At 35.2% G+C, this 21,165-nt stretch overlaps 2 protein-coding genes across 3 annotated transcripts in view; one reads left to right on the top strand and one right to left on the bottom strand.

Annotated features, from left to right (window-relative positions):
• The window catches only part of LOC140674863 (spermatogenesis-defective protein 39 homolog), a 91,851-nt gene that overhangs the window by 23,601 nt on the left and 47,085 nt on the right, over positions 1 to 21,165 (top strand). Inside the window, exon 1 of one of the 2 annotated variants that reach the window (XM_072908750.1) lies at positions 14,983 to 15,210. The exons of the other annotated variant lie outside the window; for it this stretch is intronic. The gene's annotated coding sequence lies outside the window, so the exon portion shown is untranslated. Of the gene's footprint in view, positions 1 to 14,982; positions 15,211 to 21,165 lie in introns of those variants that run through there. 2 annotated transcript variants of the gene reach the window in all.
• Ptp36e (protein tyrosine phosphatase 36E) overlaps positions 1 to 21,165 on the bottom strand; it is a 66,560-nt gene that overhangs the window by 12,257 nt on the left and 33,138 nt on the right. The gene's annotated exons all lie outside the window — the stretch shown is intronic.

Raw genomic sequence — 21,165 nt, 5'->3', positions numbered from 1 at the left:
AAGATGACCGTGAAAGTATTTAAGCAGCTAAACTTGCTGAAAAATTAATCGCATGTTATATTCATATGTTATATTTATTACACACATAACATACACATAGAAACAGCTTACTACTGACATTTTAATGTAAAAGCAATTTATGCAGAATTCCGAGAAAATTTCAATCGCGTGTAATGCTTAATGTGTAAATGTGAGTGGAAATTAAATTGATTAAAAATATGACAGAAACGTCATTCAATAATATCCATAGTATGTACAACGAAGCCTGTCGACTGTCATAAAGAACGCTAAAACCAAAATTATATAAATTATATATAATTTTATAAATTATTCGTGCACATACTTAGATATGTGAATAAAAACACTTTTAATCAAAGTACATGGATAAAACATAAACCTATTGTTTTAATTATTTTAATAATACTTTTTTACTTATTCGCGGATATTACTATTTGATATTATTCCGTATGCGCGTTCTCGCGTTTAATAGGATCCAAATCAATCCTAATACAATGTGCAACTCTGCGAATTAGGTCTTCTAATTACCTAGCATGCTCATACGAACGTAAAGCTACTTATACAAGTACGACAGCCTCATTACCCTTTGTCTCTTTCAAAGTATACATGAACTATGCTTATTGTTAACACATGTAGCAAACTGCTATCGTTATAGAATAATATGAGGATATATATTTATATCACGTTTCTCGACAATATACATACAGCAATCATATTTTCTTAACTAATAGATCTTTTAAGCAAAAATGTGATAATTTTAAATTAATATATAATTTGTGTGTTTATAAATATTTAAAGCTATAATAATCGAAATTATATTACATTGATTTTAATTAAATATATATATATATATATATATATATATATATATATATATATATAATATGCAAGAAAATACAAGATGAACACGAATAAAAATTATTTTTGTCTTCGTGTTCTGTCTAATTTCGGCTTGAAATACGTAAGATACTGTCAAATAACTTTCTCGGACGTCATTTATCATTCCTCGAAAAGTTGCGCTAACATAATCAATTTGAGAAATGCGCGAATTTTATTTTCTATTTGTTTTCCGTCAGAATAACGCATTGCATCCCGAGAAATTCTCATTGAATATTACGTTCTACCAGACTTCGTCATGCCGAAGCGCGAAGTGCGCGCGTTGGGTGGGTGGTTGTTTATCGGTTTGAATTTATCGACGGGCTACATCTATTATTAGACCGATGCGTATATATGTATAACGCATCCAAATCAAGTTTGCTGCCGTGAGAGTTTGATTGCAACGCATCGAATACATTGTTACGTATGGAAACATGTGAGAGATACGACAATACACTTATGTAGAGAAGACTATAATAAAAATAATAAACTGATATATTGAATAATATATCATTTAACTTTGAAATTTAAAGAAAAAATTGAATATTTAATTTACTTGCAATCGTTTATTATTTTATTTATCTGTGAGAACAGGTCTGTGGAATTGTCATAAACAACTGCATCGTTGGAAAAACACGTAAAGATTAGTCCAAACAACTAAAAGAACGTACACAAGAGTATGAAAGATGAAATGTATTGAAATCCATAAACATCGCAGTCAACGACCATGTTTTGCGAGAAGTAGAGTTTGTTAAACTCATTAATCTCTCTCTCTCTCTCTCTCTCTCTTTTCTCTCTCAACGAGCAGGAAACGATCTCCTACGAACAGGCCGAGGTTAAATATTTCTTTGAAGATCCATGTCGATCGGTACAAAGAACAGACATCCTCGTTTAAATGCGGCCAAAAGCCGCGGATACTTTAAAGCTCCTCTTGAGTAGCCATCCTTTTCTCTTTTGCCTTTGGAGGTGAGCAAACGAATCTCGGGACGATGAAAGCCGTCTCGACATGCTCAACCATCTCGCGATAAGGTGACCTTCGACATACACGTGTACGCGGCACCAGAAATCTAATTAGATCTTTATCGTCGCGTATCTTCCTCTTTCTCGTCGAGCCGTCGTCGATATCGTCCAGCTAATTGCTCTTCTTCGACTTGATGTTCTTCAAACCTGAAGAGCTCTCACGGCGGTCGCAACATGTTCTACCTTATATTTATCGTTCTATTGCTATTTGAGGAACTTTTCCTTTCTCTTGAATATATCTCTCCATGAAAAATTATTATTTTGAATTTTAAAAGAATGTAAAGCTATATTTTTGATTTTTGACAGTCACATAATTTTTACAAACAGAGAGAAAAATACAGATTAAATATAAAATTATTTAACAACTTATGTATTAAAAGAACATAAAAAATATGTGAATTATTTAGAAGAAAAACAAATAGCCATTCGGAATCTCAAAACAAGATAATAAGATTTAGTTATATAGATTTATTTATATTGATATATTTATATTGATTTATTTATGTAAATATTCTCGAAGCTAGCTAATGGTATTTTCGAGACAGAGACTCCTCGAGGTGACGTTGGGTTAAAATAGTAAAATACTTAAAGTATCGAGCCATTTTTAGAAACAATATTGAACCGTTCGGCATTAAACGTCTTTTTACGCGGGATACGTATACATCGTGCAATAGAGTGTGATAGCATTTAGAGGAAGCCACTTTCGTATCTGACTACATTGGGCATTGTATTTTTAGTCGCCAGACACATTCTCTTCGACCCGACGCCAAGCTGGGTGATTTCACCCTCCGACCGATCGCTTCGAGGACTCGCATTCTTCGAGACAGCCGCAATGAATTCCAGCCGGACGATCCGATTGCCGTCGAAAGGGTTTCGCAGTGATTACACAGAGTGATTGACCACAAAGGGTAACTCGACCCTCTTCGTATCGTATCGACACGTGTCGACGTAGAGGACTTTCCTGACCAGATCGCTCCCGTCGAGCGTGTATTTCCTTAAAGAATTTAACGAATACCTATTTACCGCATCGATCTAATTGTCACTTTATTCGCGAGTGTCATCAATCTCGCGGGAGATTTCGGTCTATGTATTTTCATCTTTCGATTCTCGCTCGTTTGTCGTAAATTCTTGCACTCCAAGTGCTTTTCTATCGACGCGAATGGAGAAAAGTAATCGGGTAATGCATCAGGCCGACAAATAGGAGTTGTAAGGAACGTCCCACAAGTAACTCGCACGGTAAATGTACTGTTAAATTAGGCGTATCAAATTGGATCTTAGGAATCTGGATATATCAGGTTGTCGTTTAAATGTCAAATGGGATCGACTTGGGGGAAATTTATTCGCAGTCGTACGTTCAGTTGCGATAAAAGAAATTTATTTTTTTTATTTATGTGTAAAGATATTCTATGAGAAAATATAATCTTTATATTAAATGCAAAGTAAGCTTCAATGTGTTATAAATTTTTCTATGTGCCTATTATTAAAGTTTAGATATGTAACTTTTTTTCTGTTTTAAATATAATATTTTCAGCTTGAAAATATACTTTATACGAAAGAAAGGGGGAAGAATAAGATGGGTAAATAATGCTTTTATGATGCTTAAATTATTAAAATTAAATGAAAGCAGAAACTTTTTTGTTATACGGCATCGAATTCGCGCAAATCTCTTCTACTGTTTACAAAAATTTCTTTTTCTCAATTTGTTTACCGATTTTAATTAAATATTTCAATCAAAAGGTTTTAGTACGAAACGTTCGTTTGAAGGCGAGGCTAATATGTTCTGTTTGCAGTCGGGAAGCTCCACCTGTACATTATGTTCAACCCACACATTTAATGTTCCGTCGTAAATTCTACCTAACCCATGTAATTTTTAACAGGGCAACCTCGCCAAGTGCGGTGGTTAATTAACAGGAAACCTGATCCGTGCGCATTATCTGGTGTGAGCCCTGCGGCAATTGTTATTGTCTTACACTGATTGATTGGAGGTTTCAGGCCATCTAGAGGGAATTATAGTACAATGGCGATTCATTAGGACATTGGCCGTGGCGGCAACTAAACGCGAATCGTTGTTCTGTCACGCGCGTTATATCGCCATTATCGAACCATCTCCCTGGTCAATCTAGTTTATATACTTTGTGTCTTGTCAACAACATATTGTACGAAATATCGCGTAGCATAAAAAGCGTGACCGATAATGTCATAAACAGGATTATGTTAATTTTACGACCATGTGACTGAGCGTCGTGCATTAATTTTCTGTCACCAGGAAAGAGGAGGAAGATACTGTCTGTGATAATTACCGACAGTTTATAATTATAACTAAAAGTACGCATTAATTCCGCGCAATTTAATTTTGCCTTAATTAAAAGCAGTATATATTCGCAATTAATATAAAAGATGTGATGTGTAAAATTTCTTCTCTCCCTGAAATATTATAGAGGATACGAGAACATGTAAACGAACGAGTATATAACTGAAATATTGTAGAAGATGAGACTTTCGAAAAACTGGAATGGAAGAAATTTTTTCAGAGACTAGTAACTTTTAACCAATTGATTAGTAAGACTTCATGATAAGTTTTCCGACAAATAATACAATAAAAATACAAAGTTCTGCGTTTCACGTGTATTATAATACTCTGTAAAAATTTCCTCGATATCTAAATTTCCAATAAATTTTATTATATTTTTATAGAATGAAATTGATGATCCAACGAATTAAGATTGATGAATTAGAAAAAAAATTGATAACGTGACAAGAATAGATTATTCTCGCTGCTGATTGTGAGACCCTTTTTGCCACGTAGAGGTAATTTTTATCCTAATACGTCGAGTTGTGTGTGTATATGTGTGCGGTAGATCCTCTAATCTAATTGGGATTATTAAAGGATACGATTCTACCGGAGCTACAGATTTGATTGATTCATATTCCAGCCTTTTTGCGAATTACTCGCTATTGAACGCGAAGTAAAGTAAACGCACGGTCGAGTCTGTTATCAGACGTAACCGCACGTGGACATAAGAACGGAAGAAAGGGTGAAAGATCATCAGAACGATGCGGGACCAACTACGTTGTGCTACTTTCCCTTTAGATGGTTTTAATCGATTCTCTCCCCTTGCCACAACTCTCCAGATAACACTTTGACTTAAGGGCCGAAAATATACACGGTGAGAATTTTTGGTATCGTATTTCCGCAAAGGAAAATGAGAAACGTAATATCAGGCTTTTTCCGCTGTGTGACAACCGGCGAACGAAGCAATTCGATCAGTTCGTTACGATTATACATTTTTGTCGTGTGCTTCGTCGAAATTCTGTTTTTCCTTACTCCCGGAAGAGCGGAAAGGACGTATGTATTTCGTATTATTATATATACTGCGCGAAATTGCCTCGCGTTCGGCGAGCGTCCCGCCCACATCGCTTATTGCAAATAACGTCATAAAAATAAATTATTACGCGGACTTGCGTCCCGTTTGTGTACACGCTACATTCGAATTCAAAAGTCTCGTCTATATACTGCGCAATAGAACTCTATTATTCGAATTAATCCGACAAAAAAATATTCGGATAATCCATCTTTCTAGAAATTGAACGATTATGTTTTCTGAATATCAAGAAGATTTATTTTTATCATATAATATGTTCTCGGAATGTCTAACAAAGCAAAAATTATAATTCTCTTTTTCATCTTTTATCATTTTATCTTTTTAAACTGTATCTGAGCTTCTAGTTTACATATCTTTTTCAATGCAGCTATTAAATTTCTATTAAATTAATTAATTACTTAATACGGGATTATTTTTTTTAAATCTATTTTCGTTTCATGAGATCTATTTATTAAGACCAAAGATATTATCTTAAAAAGTATATTCTCTCTGTTTCGTTAACTCTTCTTTATTTTTGGTGTAGCGTAATTGTTTCATTACTTTAAGTATATATGTATAATACTTAGGCACGTGTCTAAAAGGCACTTGCATAAACTGGCACACGCATGCGGGATGTTTATTTTCTTCGTTTCTTCACATCGTTTGGACAATCAAACGTTATATTATATTCGAATAGTGGAGCGTCTTAGAAATCTCAACGTCATTCCAACGTGCGCCTTTCTAATTCCGAAATAAATTGCGAATCGAGCGTGAACGTCAGTTCGTGTGACGCACCCTCGATTTACGGTCTACGTAAGCAGGTGCATTCGCTTGATTTCATCATCGTAGAACGCTGATTACGCGGCAAAGCGTGATATCCTGCATCCCGATATTCAGGGACAGAACTATGTTGGGGATGAATTATGGGGATGAAACGAGAAGAATTGCCGAACCATCAGTCGATCGTATTCGACGTCGATTCTTATTTCTATCTATCGCAGATTTACGATTGCGACCTGATTTTCGCCCGTGCATCAAGTGTGATGTAAACGAACCGAGAACGAGATTGTGTGTGTGTGTGTGTGTGTGTGCATGTGTGTATGTGTATGTATGTATGAGAGTGGGCGGTGAAAGTATTGCCAGATCAACCGATTGGCACGCGTTCGAGGACCGGAGAGATCAAGTTAATATTGTGCATTTGTTCGAGGGTCGCTCGTGCCCCGATTTGCGTAATGGAAAGTCACGAACGTAATGTACTTTGCGTTGGCGTCGATTTCCGACGAATATTAGGTCGATTTTATATATATATATATATATATATATATATATATCACGAGAATTTACGTTACATTAGGTAACGTAAATTATTCGTACGTTAAATTAACATATCTATAAATGAAACCGTGTCAAATTAAAAAAGAAAGATGAATAAAACTTTAATCTCGATCACTAGATAGAAATTCTCGTAATTATATTTCTGCATTTTTAATTATAATTACATTTTTAAATGCCCGCTCTCTCTCTCTATTTCTCTCTTTTTTCTCTCTCTGGAAATTTCTCTGCCTGCGCGATATGAAATAGCTTGATTCATTTTTAATGCATTGAAAAATATACGCTTGAAAAAAATAATAGATTAAAATTCGAGATATATTTGTGTTGCAACGGAAAAATAAATATTTAAATATTTTGATATAAAAGTGATATGTATAAAAAATTTTTAATATATTAATAATTTAAAAGAGAAAGAATTCTCGTAAAGATGGTCTCACGTGATTCTTGGTTATTTCAAATTATCAATAAAATCTATTGCAAAGTTTACAATTTTACCTATGTCGAACTTTTTAATCTTTTAAAGTCGAAGAAAGAAGAATAGCGCGTTACAATGTTGTATATCCGCCATAAATTGTAGATGCATAAAACGTCTCATATATTGTGAAATATCCTCGTGAATTAAATGACATTTTGCGGATTTCCATAAAATTGGTTCAACTTTTAAGTTGAAGATTTAAGTAAAATGTTGTTCTTTGCTTTTTTTGTTACTTTTAAGATACATTTTTTAAAATCTTTTTTTACAACGTAAGTAATTGTCTTACGTGTGTAACAATCATTCAAGACATAATTATTTCATAAATCATTAATTATTGTTCTCGCGAAAGTTTCGTAGGTGTAAACTAACTACCGACAAGTTTCTGAGGTATTATTAGGTAACCAAAGTCGCACATCGAGTGACATGCATGCCCGTAATAATTACATCGAGACCGTTTCAGGTTCGTAGATATAAAATAAAATTACATCGAAATATCGTGGCACAGAAATATCGTTTGTAGCTTTCAAATTAATTTAATTAATTTTACTACGAATATGTATGGTTTGGTTTAATATCATCCGTATTAAGTATGCGTAATAAATATGAATAACTAACATATATTTTACAATTCCTGTCTTCGTAATTTATATACACACACACACACACACACACACACACACACACACACACACACACACACACACACACACACACATACATATATATATGATGTATGTCAGCAATAATTATTATTAAAATTGTATGTTATTGTCGCATGTTTTTTCTTGACTCTTCGTGTATGAGCTTTGGTAGTTCGTGGAAAATAATTTGCGTGTATAAATCTCGAAATTTATATTCATACTCTCTCTATATACTGATACTGCGTCTCTTTCTTCGCGTATACTACATAAAACGACATTTATGAAATCAGAAATATCTCAATTAACATTTTATCTGCTTGAGCATGATTGATATTTATGAGATATGTCGTGACATAAGTACATTTCCATCTCTTGCAGACTCATACAAAATATTCTGCAGATTATTATCACTATCAAGAGTCGTCATAAATCATACGGACAACCTCGGTCAACATTCGTTCTCCTGGGTAATCAAAACTTTGATGTCGGTTCAAGATGAATTCTTCTAACTCAGTTTTATTTATCATTTTATTTTACCAATACATCTATATATATATATATATATATATATATATATATATATATGAAACGAAAATAAAATAGCCTTATGCGGGCTTTACACAATAATAACGAATTAACACAAATTGAGCATAAAAGGGTAAAAAAATAAAATATAGGAAAAATCGAAGTACGCAATTGCCAGTGTTTCGTAACATTGTCTGACACAGTTCGTGTCGATAGTTATCCAATTTTACATTATTGCTCGCCAATTTTGGCAATATTTTTTAGCGAAATTTGATGTGTGAGAATTAGTGGCGTACTAAAATAAGGCCAGCGTTTTCCGTCGAATTGTCAGTAAAAAGAGTCAAGTTTTTTGGCGCATCTCAATGCAATCAATCCGTAAATACAAATATCGGCAAATATAACGTCATGGCGACGATATCGATTGGATCGGACATATCCGCGACAAGCGGAAACTCCGCTGCCGTTGGCAGACCGTTGTCTAATCACTTCGTCTAATCACTTGTCGGAACATAATGAAGCGCGAACTATCGTGTTTGCAAAGCCAGATTGTCATATCTTGCAAACTGGAATTGCGTAGGATTTTAATTATAATTCCGCTATTGTTGCAAACATATAGTCGCACATTAAACGAGAGAATCATAAATAAAATTGTAATACGTTATAATCCTAATGCATAAAAAAAAGTTCAAAAGGTTCAAAAGCGAAATAATAAAAGCGTAATAAAAAAGCTGAAATAATAAAAAATTTATATAAATGTTTTCATTATCTGGGCTTATGTTTTCGAATTGCAATTGTTTTTGCGCTGCAATAATTTTTTGTTTCAATAGCTCCACAATAACAAGCATCTAATAAAAACCAATTTGAAAATTTATTTTATATTTAACATGATATATTTTTTATCAAGATAGGCAAGTTATTTTATATTCATTTTATTTCACTTTTGTTATTAGAATTTATATTGTATAAAAAACTTTATGTAACGATATAAAAAAATAATTAAAAGCTAAATAATTGCCATGCAATTATTTTATCATTACGGATAATTCTCAACTACAAAAGAGGTTAATGTGAAGCAATTGATAATAATTGATACGACGTTCAAAAAGGTATAAAAATATATCTGCCCAAATGAATGAAGAAGCAACAATTGTCATAATAATCAAGTAATTAATATGCGCATTTAGAATCCGCGGGACACTTATATCAGAAATGCTTGGCATTGTACACGTATTGTTATTAACGCATGCTAATGATGAGTTTAAGCAGAAGGTCGTGAGAGCAAATTCAACCACTGGTAGCGCAAACATTCGCGGTAATGAGTTCGTGAAAATTTTAGTTTAGAATTTCGTAAACGAGAGGAGCCGGGATCTACCGGAAAATGGATGGATCTTGAGACAGCTGCAGCAAAATCCACGACATTTCGACCTACTTTTAATACGACGTGTACTCTTTGTAACGGTAACGGGTTCTTTACTCTCGCGAAGAAAGAATCTGATTTCTTGATTAAATAGTCAAGTCACTCTTGACGACAATTACATTATATTAGAATGAAGAATAGTGAATTATTCGCGCGAGGATCGATTATTTACGTCACGCGGAGAATAATGTACTGTGGAAATTGCATAAAAATGTGTTGAAATAGAAGATACAGTTCTTCATCTCTTATTCAAGTGGTTTATTCAACGTAAATTAATAGGTTCTCTTTCAACACTGCGATTGAAGAGTAAAAAAACCGGCGAAGATAAACGCAAATTCCATTATATATAAAATTAAACAGGAGGCGATCTTCAATTTAGTATGTATATTAAATTATTTATTTTATTTATCTTACAATTATGATAGCACGCAAAAATTTATAATGCTTTTACATCTTTAAATTAAAATATATACTTTATTCAATGCACGAGAGACATACATATTTCTATTCACCTATATATATTTCTCTCTTTGTTAATTGCAACCCAATCGTCAGCCAGTAAACACAGTTTGAAATTGTAACTGCAAAGGCCAAAACAAAGTCCGCGGAGCTTGACAACAAGATAGTTAACAAACGGCGAGAGTAATGTATTAAGGTTACGGAAGCACGAGAAGATAACGTATATAGTTCGGTTCGAAGTCGAAATCGAGTTGCTGGGCGAAAACAAATCGGCAAAGTTGTCGGATTCAGTCGGTCGGCGAGGAACGATAACGCCGCCTCGGGGTGGATATTCTCCTTCGCTTTGTCGTGGTCAAATTATGGAAAGGATCCGAAACTAGAGAGAAAGAGCTGATTTTCTTTAAGATCATCCCCTTTCCTCCGCCGTCCGGTCTCTTTTTCTTCTGCGGCAAAGAAAACCGGCGAGCAGAAAAAGAGGACTCGCTGTGCTCGCTCAACTTTGAAAGGAGAGAGAGAAATAGATTCTGCTCTCTCTCTCTCTCTCTCTCTCCTATCCTCTATTATTCCGCCGGTTCATTTATACTCCAGCGGAATCCCTCGTTTTCCGGGCGACAACAAGACGGCGAACGTTCCTCGCCCGGGAAACAGTTAACGGGTTAAATCTTGCTTTCAAGTCGGTGACAAATGATATCGAGATATTAATTGCTTCTCAAGGAAAGCACGTGTTGTTTTATCTGTAGCTGTCGTAAGCGTCGCAAGACTATGTTTATCTATAAGCCGTGATAAGCTGAGAAAATCATTATCGCTTTTTTTATTCTTATGTAAGCTTATTATGTGGGAAAAAATGTCGGAGGGAGGAGAATCACGTAAATGAAGACCACATCGCTCGGTCTTTTTTTTTTTTTCATTTTTTTTTTTTTTATTTTGATACATAGCTCCCTCGAGGAAATCCAGAGGATTGATAACGCCCCGCGGAATTTGTCGTTAAGAAAAATTTACCGTACGTCCTTACGTGATTTAATTTTTTTTAGCCTGCTATTTTCCTTTCTCTTTATCTCGCGGGCGGACGAATTTGGGGCTCTCGTCGTTTATAACTGGATCTGTAAAATTTTAATTGCACGGCACGGTCTCCTTGGAGAGACGTTGTTATCTAATCGATACGTTGAAACTTCTCAAGGAATGATGCGATGAGAGACTGCTCGATTATTATTACCCGAGGGTACTTAATATATATCGGCATAAGGACACCGTTTAGTTTGATGACACGTATGGTAGACGATGATTAATGAGCGTAAGTTCGTGATGTAGAAATACCGTGTTGGTATATAATAAAAGTGATCGTGACGCGTGACACGAAGATCAGATGCATCTTTCATCTTGAAATTCTTCCTGCGCAGTATTGCGACGACTTTACGTACGACTTGCGCGAATTACAAGGAGAGAAAGAGAGATAGAATGAAACTGATATTAAACATGTAAGTTTGCGCGACTCAAACACGCGTCTTTTATACAGCTCTAATATATCAACCGTTGCATATTATAGTTGAGTATAGAGAGAAAGAGAGAGAGAGAGCACAAAATGTTCAAAAAAACATGAACGATGCCGGGGGAGTTATTAAATTCCTACTCTCTGTATTATACGATATTGAACATGTGTGTGCATATTTAACAATAATAAAAGAATTATGTAAAACTTTAAATTCTTGATTTTACAACGAAAATTTTAAATTTGTATCTTTAGGCAATTTTAATTATGCAAATTTTTAATATATTTAAAGTTGTTTTTTTATTTTTAATCTCAATGTTTAACATTTACTTTAATAGTTTAAGTAATCAGATTACCCTATTTTTAAACTATTTAATTTATAATTTTATCAATATCTCCTCTTTTAAATCTTTAATTGTAAAGATTCGCTCGTCTACTGCTTATCAATAAAAGTTCAATATAATACAATTTCTATATAAATAAAATCTATTAAAATCATTCAAGATTCATATAAATATAAAAAAGGAGTTGAAAATAAAAATTGTTTCTCGAGAAAAAAAATTTCATTTCGAGTCGAAATAATCATATTTTCTTTTTACCAATGAAATTGATTGTATTTGCTCGTTGCAGGCTTCGAGTACAATTCAAGTTCCCTCGTATTTTCTCGGCAAAGCTCCTTCAGCTATGGTCATTTTTAAACGCGACATCACCGAGTCATAGAACGGGCTTTAAATTCTCAAGCTCGTTTAAACCCAATGCACCGTGGGACACGTTTGTTCTTTAAATCGTCTGCTCGCTTAAACTCGTGGAACGTGGCACGATGCGCCGTACATATGCGAACCAATATATGGGAAAAGGAATCGCGATAAATTTACTGGCGGCGAAGTAGCCGCATTATAAATTTCTGCGTCAGGCGTTTTTCCGATAAAGCGTGTAAAGCTTGCTCGCTACATCTCTAGTTCTGCCCGCGATCCACAAATCGAAGATCCTCGTAGAATCCCATAGAAGTGCGAAGAGAATTACGTGCGAATAAAAAGTTTGTGAGCTCGTTTAAGCGAAATGCAAGTTTTTTTAATAATATAAACTTATTTTGAAATTGTCCCATCTACTGGACAGTCTAAAATCATCTAAATTTCGTAAAAATATTTTTTATTGTATAAAAAAATTTCAATATTGAACAAAAATATTTATGAAATTATACAATATATTTATACATTATATAAATATAGTATATAATTTCGTATAAATATATTTTTTAATTTAGTATATATTAAAAATTATTAATTATAAATATATTTAATATATTATAAATTGAAATAAATATAATACATTATAACATATATTATATTATATATTTTTGTATATATTAAAAAATATAAAAGATCTTTGTTATAACCTTTAAGCTTGTACGTGCTTTTAAAAAATTCGAAACAATACAGCTATGATGTAACTATGTGATTAATATGTAGGAATAAATATATATGGCGCCGATACTCGTGCAAATCCCGGATAAAATATTTCTACCAGTAGATTGGACGAATTTCACGGCGATTCAGCGTTGGTCAAAGTTATTCCCCGATTCGTGGGGCTTTCACAGTTCCGAGGAACGACCGAAATCGATGTCCTACATTTGGTGGGGACAGGAAAGGACCGCACGGCCCGGTCCACTCTGGAATGTCCCAAGGTGCCGACGTATATTTTGCCAACGTACTGATTGTTGGCGAAGACTTACTCGCCAGTTCCGCATGTGAACTTTGGATATGGGCAATCGAATTTATTTCGTGCTCTTTCTCTCTCTCTCTCTTTCTGTCTCTATCGATCGAGTTTGGCCGCCAGTTTCGAGAAAGAAAAATCACCGCCCTGTCGCCGATGACCCTTAACCCTTTCTCGTCTGGTATCGAGACGGGATAAAGTACGTTATCGCGGACGCGATAAATCCTTGAAGACGGATCGCTCGAAATTGCAAAAAGTCGCGGATATACCCTCCGTTAAATCACTTTCACACCCATTCCGGTTCTCATCGAACAAGAGCAGCAACGTCGATAATTTTCTTCGCAAGGAATCGAATTGAATTTATAATGGTAACGCTTGGCGATTGCCTGAAATTTGTAACGATATCGATCGTTAACGTTTCATGGATATTAATGTGGCGATTAGTGTGTTGCGAGGGTGGTAATTTGGCCGAAATTAGGCCACAATTTGAACTTCCGGATCGAGTTTTCCGTACGATCGGATTGCGCGTGTAGTTCTGGGCAAAACGAACGAGTGGATCGAATCTTGGTCGAGCGCGATGAATCGATAATCAATTTCCCTGAGATCGAATTGCGTTTATCATCGAACAAGTAGGAATGATTGACACGCGCGGCCGCGCGAATGTTTGTTGAAAATCCACGTATTAGCGCTCGCTTCTGATTCAAGCCAACCCTCCATATCCTGTTCGTAATCGAGCACAATCTGTTGTCAAGCACGTGCCGAATCCATTGATGTTTCACGTTGTGTTTTACAAAACTATCGAATACTCTTCGCTCGACAAACGCGTTTACGATCACACGTTTTTTTCTTTTTCAAAATATTGTTTATTTTTTCGCCATTTTTACCTCTACAAACTATTTTCTATTTGCAGATTCTATTGTTTCGATAGTCGATTTCTTTCAAGAGATTGGCTAGAAAATACACGCAGACATATATATATTTATTTTGAGGTGACAAATATAACAATATTATATTAAATTTTAAATAAGTAATATAATGCTTGATTCTTGAGAAATATTTCTTTCGAAAACTATTGAGGAATTTTGTCCTCCGGAACGAATTATATATATGTATACTCCTCATCTTTTCAATATATCATTTAATTCGGGATTATTTCGAAGTATTTATTATAGTATTTATTATAGGGCGATAAATGCACAATAATTAAACAGTTAATATAATAATCAATATAAAAACGTAATTTTTGAAAAATAATATACTGTGATAAATTTTTGAAATAATTATACAATTGCTATAAATTATATAAATTTTTGATGAAATAATCATACTGCTTTATTCGCGTTTGTGCATTAATATTCCGCATCAGACGAGTGCGAATTTAAAATTAAAAGAAAAATCAAGCAGGACATTATACGCGATACGCACTGGTACACGTTACAAATTAGTACTGTTTGCATGGTCGTTCGCTATGTCTGCCTAGAGAGTCAACTCGGTAGTGATTAAGTTCGCAGTTGACAAAGGTCGTTACGCGGGCGTTTGTAAACAGTATCATTGTCCCGCCTACCTGCGTAGTATTCTGTGCTCTCCGGTACATGTACGTATACACGCGTGACACACGTCGTATAACCTGAATAGCCATCGAGGTACGCAGGTGACATTTAAGGAACATTTTCTCACGGTGACGTACGTGTAAGAGTTGTTGGCGACTCGCCGTCGTTTCTGCAAGCGTGTGCCGTCTCTTCATCTTGTGCCGTGTGTGTGTGTGTGTGTGTGTGTGTGTGTGTGTATAACAGTATCAAAACGATCAAAGTGCGAGAGAGGAGTAAAGTACGTAAACCGCGGGAGATCAATCTCAGGGATTCGGATACATTCGCGGCGATCATTCGGTATGTAACGTCTTTCCGTTTGTGATACTTGAGGCGTGATACGTGTAATATAAACAGGTCGGAAAGATAGTCTTTGAATATCGCTTCGCATTCAAAATATACGTGGTAGAACCCGAAAGAATCTGATCTGCGGTGGATATGGGATATATTCAAATTTTACTACTTGTCGAACCCTTTTTCTTCGATTTCCCTTTGTGGAGTATCTTTCAGATACTGTGTCAGATTCTAGACGATAACCATGGAAATTCGATTCAAGACATTCAAAGACTGATAGTAACAACACAATAAAAAAAAAAATATATATATATATGTTTTATATAGATTGTTCGTTTCTCTTATGTTTTTATGTTGAATAAAAATAATTTTTAATTAATAAAATAATTTTTGCGTCTCTGCATTACGTAAATTTGTGTGGACGGAAATCTTACAATTTTTTTAAACAAAAGCTGCCAATTGTAACGAGCTACATGTACGGTAAAGAGTTAACCGAACCTGAATAAAACATTTATCTCACATATGTTAAAACCAGCGAATAACGGCTTCATGCTATTAAACTTTTATCCGGCAGAATGTATTTAACATTTCCGTGAAAATTAATTCAATGAGGTACTAGAATTTAAAAAAAAGTCAATTTAGATACACGCGTAGGAATGTGGGAAATGTATAAAAATCAGCGCGTGCAGATTCTTAATTTCCTTAACCGTTCAAGATTCGTCGAAGCAATAAGCGAGTCGAAACAATTTGACTTAATGTCAACGCGATAATCTCCGATGACAGATAATTATATCCTCGCAAGAAGAGGATATAAGTTCCTTAACGAGCCGCGTCGACGAGTTAAAATTTACCAACATCGAACGAGTTTACCGCACGTGCGTCCCCGTGCAATTAACCGCCCTGGGAAAGGACGTTCAGCAATTAATTCAATACTCGTCGCGAGAGTTAAAGTCGCGACGACCGAATACAATCCCGTAGGGGATCCTTCCCCCGTAATGCGTTCTCGTCGTCGAGATGGAACGATGGATACTCGACGTTGTCTTTTTGCCTCTACGTTCCTTTATAACAGCTACCGATAATGCACAAAGTATGCGGGAAAACGTAGAATCTTCGCGTACAATGGCATTGCATAATATCAACATCAATAACATAGAGACAACTTGAATGCAAAATAAATCGAAGTTACGCTGATATTCATCTTTCAGGGAAAACTTGTCTCGACGGTATGATTTATGTGATAAGATAATACGAAAAAGAAAATTAGAATATCAGCGACGGTACGCTATAATTATATTTCGCATCTTTCTATATCAATATTTCAATCCTTCATCCCTTTTCCGGTTTTATGAATGTGTTGCATCTAGCTTAGCATTTTGAAATATCAAGTAACTCACGGTGGGAAACAGGAAGGAAAGGATGGAAAATAAGATCGAGTATTTTCAATCCGCGAAAGAGAGGAATCCTATCAGGTGAGAAAATGCACACGATGGTTTTATTCTCAAACAGATTGAATGTATAGGGTAGAGAAGATCCCAAGAAGCGTGATGTTGAAAGCGATAGACCTACGACGCTCAAATACAAGTATATATATATATTTGTATCGTGGATTAAATTAATTTATTGTATATTGAGGTTATTAAAATCTCATTATTTTTATAACTCGCAAATTATTAATTGCACATTAATCTCCGTGTAGTCTATAAATTTTACATTATAATTAATAAACTAATTTTATTATTTATTATAATAATCTGTTTACTATAAAATAAAATTTTTAAAATGCAGAAAAATTATTAACATTGCAAATTAGCGTACTATCTCATGAAAATGAATAGCATGTTTCAATTTCGAAAATGATTTTAAACCAACATTATCATATGATATTGCAAAAATATTATTCGAGAGAAAGGAAAAGAGCTACGATGCATTTACATATTTTTTTTTTCTGCATTCTCTTTCAAGTAATAAACTTTTCAAGGGCGAGATTAAAATGATTAGTGTATGAAAAGAGAGCATCTGTTTAACTCGCTTTTTAACATTCATGCCATCGTGAAAAAAGGAACTCGGGGGCTAAGCCGTGATCAATCGTTCTCTCGCTACGTGAGAGCTTCAAAGCTTGCATAAAACTAGAGAAAGTGATCGCTTGGCGAGGGAGAAGCGATAAGGGGAAGAAAGCTTCGTGTCGATGCGGGATGTACTAAAGCGGAGTCCTTTAGCTGAAACCCATTTCCACCGGGAGGAAATGTTTTCCTCTCATCGGAAAATATAGACGGAACGACGTAAGGGATGAAGCGCGGGTGCTAAAAGATATTCGTAGAATGCCGAGGGAGGGACGGGGAAAAGGAGGAGGGCGGGCGGACAGCGCATTCTCCGAGGTTTTTCTCCAACTTTGCAATTTTCCCGGCGAGCGCCCAATCGAATTTCCGACTGTAAAGGGGATCGCGGGACATCGAGATTCTAGCCGTTTCATCATCCGCCGTCTCAGCGGCTATTAAATCGCGAAATTACGGAAAAGGTTTAGATTTCGCGTTAACTTTCCAGTATATTTGAGACGTCGATTTTTTTGTGACGTCGGAAACTTTCATTGGCCGTTTGTCCGATCTTCACCCTCGAGAAGAAACTTTAGCGCAAGTTTAGGGACGTAAAATCGTGATGCTGAATACGAAAGATGAAACTGAATTTAAATTGCATTTTTTAAATACATACATTGTATTATAACAAGCAACGTTACAGATTCGTCGCTTATATTAAAAGCATAATTCTTATATATATATATATATATATATATATCTTTTTAGAATTTTTATTTTACTATAAGCTTAGTATCTATAAATATTATAAAATATAAATTTTTTTTCTCTTTATATACATATATATTAATATTATACTTTTTTTTTTTTTTTAGGAAAATGTGCATTAGAAATATGATACGATCTAGTTCTGTGGATATGTGTATGCGATTAATCAAATGACTCATTGTTAGTATTTGCATTTCGGTTAATGTATAACTTCTTCTTAAAAAAAAAAAAAAAAAAAAAAAAAAAAGAAAAGGCTGACCGTCACTCTAATTGTATTAAATGTTTGACGAAACAATAATACACACGCACACACATTATCTCTAAGTGTGTGGCATTAACGTATTAATAAAGTCCTAAATTATTTAGCACGTCAATGTTAGTCAATTTTCTTTAATGTTGACGGACAGAAGAGATCAAATATCTCAGTCTTTTCTCTTCTGAAAAATTTATGTTGCTGAACCTTTCGGCTTCCTCAATTATAATCCGCTAAGCTGATCTATAAATTATAATCCTTCCGCATAGAAATCAACTTTGGTGCGCAGGGAGAGAGGGAATGGTTTTTCCTCTCTCTTTCTCTCTCTCTCTCTCTCTCTCTCTCTCTCTCTCTCTCTCTCTTCCTCCCTACATATCCCTTTCATTTTTTTGTCGACTTATTTAATAAATTTCTGATGACGACGCGGAGATAAACGGCGACAAGTGGCCGCCAAAGTCAGGAGAAGGATTTCTATCGAGAGAAGGAAGAGAAGGAGAAGAAGGTCGGTAGGAGATGGATCGATTGGGGAAGGCAAGAGGGTAAGCGGAGGAGGGTCGCTGAAATCGTTGAAGCGACGCTTTTCCAAGTTCCGTTGCCGATCGATCAGCACACGGTGGCTAAATACACGGTCGTACTTACTCTTGGGACTTCGCTAAACCGAAAGGGAGATGATAGTCGTTTCCTCTAAAGACAACGTGCCGCATTATTATCGAAATCAAGAGAAACTGCTATCATTCGCGGGGGGTAACCATGCGGTAACGAATGCGGCAGCAACTGTCAAGATCGCGACAAACGAAGACCGAAGGAAGTATTTGTGTGTCACTCTCAACCCTTGGGGAGTCGCTGAACGCGAACCGATATCTTCGAAACGAGTGGAAATTTTTTTTATTTATTTATTTTTTTTTTTTCAAATGTCACGCGGATTGGAATTAATTTTCAACTGTCTCTACAACAATGAGATTTATTGCAATTAGAAATATTCTTGGTTATTTCTCTTCTTCTTGCGAGTGCGATTCTAACGAATATTCGCAGACCGATCGTCGTAAAAGCAACGTCTCGCCTGCTGCTGGCGAACGGTGTGGTTGAAAATCAGCAAAAACAATTTCCGACATTGACGCTAGCCATATTTCAACGGCTGCTGTCGCAGTAAGGAAACGCATACACTTGCAGTACTTTTGTACAGTAATTTATTCTCCTTGGTTTCTCTCTTCATGCGAGTTTTCTCAGGCAGAACCGCCACCACGGTTGTATAACTTCTTTTTTCGGTGAAAGCAACGCATTTGAGAAAACTTCAGTGCCACTATTCGCTTGAAACATAACACTTATACAAACCAACTTGACAATAAAATTCCATATTTTAGCGGTGGAGATCAATTTGAAAATATCGTCATTTATTTGGATTTATTCGGTTACCGAGCTCAAAGAAGATTGCAGCTAATTGTAAACCTCTTAGTATATTTCTCTACGTTAAAATTATTATTATGTACAAATGTTGGTCAATTAAGAGCGAGAAACTTTGATTAAGGAATTTCGTCGATGCTGGAGCTTAGAAGATGAAGCGTATAAGATAACGAAGCAGGAATGCAAATTTAATTAAAAATGGACGTGTACCGCCTTCCGAATAAACGCTTCGCTTGATACATCGTGCACGTAATTCACAACGCGATCAACGCTCGCCTTGTAATCTGTCTCTAACGTCACGCTCACGTTGATCGCGTGTATTAGTCTGAAATGCGAAAAGGAGCTTACTACCGTCTCACCGCGATTGTTTGCATAATTCACGCTACATATCGCGATTACGTTTCATACGCGATACGCGAAGCTTCAGCTGCAAATGGGTCAACGGGCGTCTGTTTATCCACACGTGGTTTTATTTGCCGGCCATCGTCGATTGCGTATACATGTTGCGGATCGATATTTCTCTCTTTCTCTCTTTCTGTCGCGTCGCAAACGACGGGATTTAAAGAAACCTTCGTACGTGCGATGCATCGCGAGGATATACATATATCAGCTGATGCGCGAAAAGACTCGGCTGAGAGATCCGAAGACAAAGTGCTGGCCTAAATCGAAGACTCTCGCTGCGGATCGCGAGATTATTGTGATCACCGTTTTGGAGACGCGCCAAAATTTTCGGTCCTAAGTAGCTGCCTCGAATTATTCCGCGAAAATATTCGCGTGTCGCAAGAAAGAGAGAGAGAGAGAGAAGGCACGAAGAATCGCCCTTTGTTATTATTTGCGTCGATAACATCGTCCTCGAGTTATGTTCATGTGAAAGAGAAAAAAAAAGGAAAGATAAATATGCTAATGTCGCGTTTGTTCCTGTATTATTCCATATTATTCCGGAAACAATTAAAAAAGTAAAGATAAGGAATGAAGGACACGTGTAAAAACAGAATTTTGAAATATAGAATCTCTATTGTTTGAATTAATCGAGGGACAATGTATTTAGATAATCGATTTTTCCAGATTAAACGACCATGTTTTTCTTTCTAAAAAATTGAAAAGAAAATGTATTTATTACAAAATACATGTATACAATCTATTGATGTATGTGTATAACAAAATTATAGAAATAATTTAACAATTTTTTCTCATCTTCTATTCTACTTTCCCAATTTTCCGAGATTAGTTTACGTATTTTTTAACATAACTTTATTTTAATAGAACTGTGTTTTCCTTCTGTCCTTTATACTATTATCTACGACCTCTTTTTAAAGAATATACCTCAAAATGATTACGAATGTTTTTCATAGAAGCATATTCTTTCCTTCTCTGCTGTTTAGTTTCTTTATTTTGTAATTATCTTAATAACTAAAACATATACATATGCAATGTACTTAAGTAAAATGACATATATGTATATATCATCTCTTAATCATTGTTCGGATAATGAAATATTTAGCCCAACAA

Source organism: Anoplolepis gracilipes, chromosome 16 (assembly GCF_047496725.1).
Source record: "Anoplolepis gracilipes chromosome 16, ASM4749672v1, whole genome shotgun sequence".
In the NCBI taxonomy this organism is placed as follows: Eukaryota; Metazoa; Arthropoda; class Insecta; order Hymenoptera; family Formicidae; genus Anoplolepis; species Anoplolepis gracilipes.
This window is presented reverse-complemented; position numbering and strand designations above follow the sequence as displayed.